Source organism: Gorilla gorilla, chromosome 1 (genome assembly GCF_029281585.2).
Source record: "Gorilla gorilla gorilla isolate KB3781 chromosome 1, NHGRI_mGorGor1-v2.1_pri, whole genome shotgun sequence".
Lineage (NCBI taxonomy): Eukaryota > Metazoa > Chordata > Mammalia > Primates > Hominidae > Gorilla > Gorilla gorilla.
In genome coordinates this window covers 216330510-216337034 of record NC_073224.2, presented here as the reverse complement: position 1 = coordinate 216337034, position 6525 = coordinate 216330510, and positions in this window count along the sequence as shown.

Genomic DNA, 6525 nt, shown 5'->3' with positions numbered 1-6525 from the left:
GGCAGAGGCCTAGCTAGCGCTGACCGGGCGAACAGTTCGAGTGGTCAGGGATCCCTTTAATTGAGGGACTACACGCTCCAGGAAGGGGTGTGTGGCCATAACTGGGTCAACACAACCACCAGCCAACAGATACACTGGGCATCCTGCTGGTCACCCTTTGCTGTGGTCACTTGTTTCAAGCGATTCTCTTGCCTCAGCCTCCTGAGTAGCCGGGACTACAGGCACACGCCGCCACGCCTGGCTAATTTTTTGTATTTTAGTAGAGACGGGGTTTCACCGTGTTGCCCAGGCTGGTGGTGAACTCCTGAGCTCAGGCAATCCTCCCGCCTCAGCCTCCCAAAGTGCTGGGATTGTAGGCGTGAGCCACCACACTTGGCCCTGTTCTACATATTTTAACCACGGAGCCACCTGGCCTTTTCCCAAACAGCTCCTTCTGCCTGCTGTGCAGCCTTCTCCCCTTCTTTCCTTTGGCAAGCATCTCCTTCAGGCCCCATCCCCAACCCTCTCTGAGTCCATCTTTCCATAGATGGAGCCCATCCGAGCTCCCAGAGCATTCTATTCTTCCTTGATGGTGGCATTTATAACACTTTATTAAACGACATATTTATAAGACATGAAGTTTGGCTAGAGGTTAAGAGTAGGGTTTCCTGGGGCTGCACGGCCTGGGCTCTATCACATGTTGTGTGACTTTGTACACATTGCCCAACCTCTCTGAGTCTCAATTTCCTCATTTGTAAACATGGGGCTAATAACAATACCTACTTTATAGGGTTTTGCCAGAAACCATTTAGCCATAACTTTTAATGGCGAAAACCGCAATTACTTTTGCACCAACCTAATAAATGTTTTTTGTGTTTTTTTGTTTGTTTGTTTGTGGGGTTTTTTTTTTTTTTGGTTGTTTGAGACGGGGCCTCACTCTGTTGCCCAGGCTGGAGTGCAGTGGCATGCTTATGACTCACTGCACCCTCGACCTTCTGGGCTCAGGTGATCCTTCCAGCTCAGCCTCTCAAAGGGCTGGGACTACAGGCCACCACCATGCCTGGCTAATTTTTTATTTTTTGTAGAGATGGGGTTTCACTATGTTGTCCAGGCTGGTCTCAAACACATGGGCTTAAGTGATCCATCTGCCTCCCAAAGTGCTGGGATTACAGGTGTGAGCTACCACACTTGGCCGGAAGCTAAATGATGTTATGCACACGAGGCCCTAATTTGTTGAATAAATGAATGAGCAAGTGAGTGAATCCACTGGGCTGTGAGCTCCTCAAGAATAAGGATTGCTTTCTTTCTTTTTTACATTTTGCAATGTCTGAATCCCAGTGTGGGCGTTGCATGTTATCTGGTGCAGTGGTCCTCCTGACCAGTATCCTCAACATCACCTTGGAGCTTGTTAGAGATGCCCTTTTTTTTTTTTTTTTTTTTTTTTTTTTTTTTAGATGGAGTTTCACTCTTGTTGCCCAGGCTGGAGTGCAATGACACAATCTCAGCTCACCGCAACCGCCGCCTCCCAGGTTCAAGCAATTCTCTGGCCTCAGCCTCCCAAGTAGCTGGGATTACAGGCATACGCCACCACACCTGGCTAATTTTGTATTTTTAGTAGAGACAGGGTTTCTCCATGTTGGTCAGGCTGGTCTCAAACTCCCCACTTCAGGTGAACTGCCTGCCTTGGCCTCCCAAAGTGCTGGGATTACAGGCATGAGCCACCACGCCCAGCCCAGAAATGTCCATTTTTAGGTCCCACCCGTGACCTACTGAATCAGAAATTCTAGGGATGGAGCCCAGCAAGCTGTTCTCTAACAAGCCCTCTGATTCTGATGAGTGCTAAAGTTTGGGATCTACCAGCCAGCACATAGAGGCTCAAAGATGTTTGTTTAAATATATGTTCAAATCCATAAGCTTTATGTGGTTTGAATTAGAATTGGCTGTAAGCTCCATAAAATGAGGGGGCATGGTTTCCCTAGCACCAGGTAGAGGCAGGCACGTAGTAGATGCTCAAAAAAGGTTTGTGGGCCGGGCTCAGTGGCTCATGCCTGTAATCCCTCCCGCTTGGGAGGCAGAGGCAAGCGGATCACTTGAGGTCAGGAGTTTGAGACCAACCTGTCCAACATGGCAAAACCCCATCTCTACTAAAAATACAAAAATTAGCCGGGTGTGGTGGTGGGCGCCTGTAGTCCCAGCTACTCAGGAGGCTGAGGCACGAGAATTTCTTGAACCCTGGAGGTGGAGGTTGCAGTGAGCCAAGATCGTGCCACTGCACTCTAGCCTGAGCGAAATAGCAAGACTCTGTCACAAAAAAAAAAAAAAAAGGAAAAGTTTTGTGAAACAAATGAACAAATGAGTGAAGAGCCCTTTTGGTTCTTTTTATGGTTCTCAGTATCTTAGATTTTCCAAAGTTCAGTTTCATTACCTGTTCTCTCTTCCAGGATCTGTGGAAGGATCTACAAGCAAAGTAAACATCTTAATATACATAACAAAAAAGTATTGTCACACTGTTGAGCACTTTGGAACTCTCAGTTAGAACCCCCGAAAGGTCTGGTTTTCTATCCCTGCTGCAACTCAGAGCTTGAGGCACCTCAAGAATCCTGCTGCGGCCGGGCACAGTGGCTCACGCCTGTAATCCCAGCACTTTGGGAGGCCGAGGCGGGCGGATCACAAGGTCAGGAGTTCGAGACCATCCTGACTAACACGGTGAAACCCCGTCTCTACTAAAAATACAAAAAATTAGCCAGGCGTGGTGGTGGGCACCTGTAGTCCCAGCTACTCGGGAGGCTGAGGCAGTAGCTGAGGCTGAGGCAGGAGAATGGCGTGAACCTGGGAGGCGGAGTTTGCAGTAAGCCGAGATTGTGCCACTGCACTCCAGCCTGGGTGACAGAGTGAGACCCTGTCTCAAAAAAAAAAAAAAAAAAAGAATCCTGCTGCAGATGCACACCTTCCAGGCCTTGGCCACCCAGGGAAAGAGGAAGCAATTTCTTAAGGCAGGTAAACACCCTTGACAAGGAGGGAGCAGTAGTTATGACCCCATCTTGGAACAGGGTAGATGCCCAATAAATGTCTGATAAATAAATGGCACTTGTTCGGGACAGCATTGTAGTTAATTGCATAAGTTCTAAACAGACTGGCAGGGGCTTTTTTCTTATTCCTCGTTTTATTGCTTTGTCTGGGATCACTAATACGATGTTGATTTGTAGGAACGATACTGGATGTCCTTCTCTCATTTCTAAAGTTTCACCATTAAGTTTGATATTTGCTGTGGAAAGTAATTCCTGTGTATTCTTATTTAGCTATCAGGTTTCTAAAAACCGTGAATGAGTGTTGAATTTTTCAAATGTTTTTCCTGTATCTATGGAGATGGTCACATGGGTTTTTCCTTTAATTTGTTAATGTGAAGGGTTGAACTGATTGCTAAATAAGAATACCCAGGAACCATCACCATATCACCTTTAGAATATTTTAATCACACCCCCATAAGACTCTGTGTCCATTAGCAGTCTTCTCCCCTCCCCAACAACCTTAAATAACCATGAATCTCTATAAATTTGCCTACTCTGGATATTTTATGTAAGTGAGATCATATAGGTTGGGCATGGTGGCTCACACTTATAATCTCAGTACTTTGGGAGGCCACGCCAGGAGGATCACTTGAACCCAGGAGTTTAAGATCAACCTGGGGAACATAGTGAGACTTTGTCTCTATAAAAAAAATCAAACAATTAGCTGTAGGTTGGTTTTTTACTTTCTTGATGATGTCCTTTGCAACAAAGAAGTTTTTAATTTTAGGCTGGGTGTGGTGGCTCACGCCTGTAATCCCAGCACTTTGGGAGGCTGAGGCGGGTGGATTATGAGGTCAAGAGATCGAGACCATCCTGGCCAACGTGGTGAAACTCCAAATACAAAAAGTAGCCTGGCGTGGTGGCAAGCGCCTGTAGTCCCAGCTACTTGGGAGGCTGAGGCAGCAGAACCACTTGAACCTGGGAAGTGGAGGTTGCAGTGAGCCGAGACTGTGCCACCGCACTCCAGCCTGGCAGCAGAGAGAGACTCCATCTCAAAAAAAAAAAAAAAAAAAAAAAGGCTTTTGATTTTAATGAAGTCCAATTTATCTATTTTCTTCCTTTTGTTGCTTGTGCTTCTGGTGTCATATTTAAGAAATTATTACTTTGAGAGGTGAGGCAGGAGGATCACTTGAGGCCAGGAGTTCAAGACCAGCCTGAGCAACACAGGAAGAACCTGTCTCTATAAAAAATTTAAAAATTAACTAAGCATGGTGGCAGGCAAGTGCCTGTAGTCCCAGCTACACAGGAGGCTGAGGCAGGAGGATTGCTTGATCCCAGGAGGTCGAGGCTGCCGTGAGCTTTGTTCACACCACTGCACTCCAGCCTGGGCGACAGATGAGACCTTGTCTCAAAAAAAAAAAAAAAAGTAAGAAATTGTTGCCTAATATAAGGTCACAAAGACTTATGCCTATGCTTTTTCCTAAAAGTTGTATAGTTTTAGCTCATATATTTAGATCTTTGATTCATTTCTGAGTCAAATTTTGTATATGTTGTGAGTTAAGGGTCCAACTTCATTCCTTTTTTTTTTTTGAGATGGAGTCTCGCTCTGTCGCCCAGGCTGGAGTGCAGTGGCACCATCTCTGCTCACTGCAACCTCCACCTCCCGGGTTCAAGCAATTCTCCTGCCTCAGCCTCCCGAGTAGCTGGGATTACACGCATGCACCACCATGCCTGGCTGATTTTTGTATTTTTAGTAGAGATGGGGTTTCACCATGTTGGCCAGGCTTGTCTTGAACTCCTGACCTCAGGTCTCCTCCTTCTTCTTCCTTCTTCTTCTTCTCTCTCTCTCTTTCTGAGGCAGGGTGTCACTCTGTCACTCAGGCTGGAGTGCAGCTCCATCTTAGCTCATTGCAACCTCTGCTTCCTGGGTTCAAGTGATTCTCCTGCCTCAGCGGCCAAAGTAGCTGGAACCACAGGCATGCACCACCATACCCAGCTAGTTTTATTTGTTTTTTGTAGAGACTAGGTCTCACTATGTTGCCCAGGCTGGTCTTGAATTCCTGAGCTCAGGTAATCCACCCGCCTTGGCCTCTCCAAGTGCTGGGATTACACGCGTGAGCCACCGCGCCTGGCCTACTTATTGTCTTTGTAGGTTTTTCTGTTCTTCATGTCTCATGTACATGGAATCATATGTGATTTTTTGTGACTCCCTTCTGTCATTTAGCACCATGTTTTTGAGGATCATATTGTAGAATGTATCAGTACCTCATTCCTCTATATAGTTGAATAGTATTCCATTGTATGAATCTAATACATTTTGTCTTTCTGTTCACCAGTTGATGGATATTTAGGTATTTCCAGTTTGGGGCTATTATGAATAATGCTGCTAGAACCATTTGTGTCCAAGTCTTGTCTTTGCATAGACATACGTTTTCATTTATCTTGAAGCAGAAATGATCCTACTTCCAGTAGGAATAATTCTATACCTAGGAGTAAAATTACTGGGTCTTATGGTAGTTTTATGTTTATCTTTTTGAGGAGCTGCCAAACTTTTCCAAAGTGGCTACAAATTTTACATCCCCAACAATGTATGAGGAACTTCAACAATGTATTGGGAACTTCTGAGTGTTTCCTCATCTATAAAGTGGGAATAAGAGTAACTCTGATTTCCTGAGGTTGTTGTGAGCATTAAATGAGATTATGGTGTATGCAGGCCAGGAAACCTTCCAAAATGACTAACCCCCTCCCACCAACTCCTGTAATGTATACCAGTCACTACAATTGTTACATTATTTATAATTATATTTTTATGTGTTTGTGTTTTGTGAGCATCCTGAAAATGGGAACTAGGTCTTATTCATATTTATCTTCTCAGTGCCCAACATGTAATATTCAGTAAGCTATAACAATATCCATGTACAAAGTATTAATGATTACACATTAATGTCAAGAAAACTACAAAAAAAGATTCTTGAACTGGGCCTTGAAGAATAAGTAGGCACCCACTCAGCTCAAATGGAGCACAGGGCATCCTAGGTGGAAGGAACAGCATGTGGACAGGCCCAGAAGAGGGAAGACATGTCGATTTCAGGAAATGACAAGGAAGCCCAGTGTGGCAATGGTGGTGGGAAAGGGTGGCCAGGGAGGCCACAGGTAAGGTAGAGGAAGCCAGTTGGAAGTTGTAAATAGCCATTTATACCATGCAAAAGGGTTAGAACTTCATCCTGAGGGCAGAGAGGAGCCATGGATGGGCATTAAGCAGGAGAGTAATGCGATTAGAACTACATTTTAGAAAGATCTTTCTGGGGATCGCTTCTCAGCCTTTTGGCTAAGATCAAGTGTAGAAAGATCTCTCTGGGGCAGCAGAAGGCATGCATTCTCAAACTTCAGCTGCAGTAGACTCACCTGGGAGGTTCATGGAGCCTCAGAATTCTGAGTCCCGCCCCATGAGTTTCTTATTCAGCAGGTCTGAGGCAAGGTCTCTTTTTTTTTTTTTGAGACGGAGTCTCGCTCTGTTGCCCAGGCTAGAATGCAATGG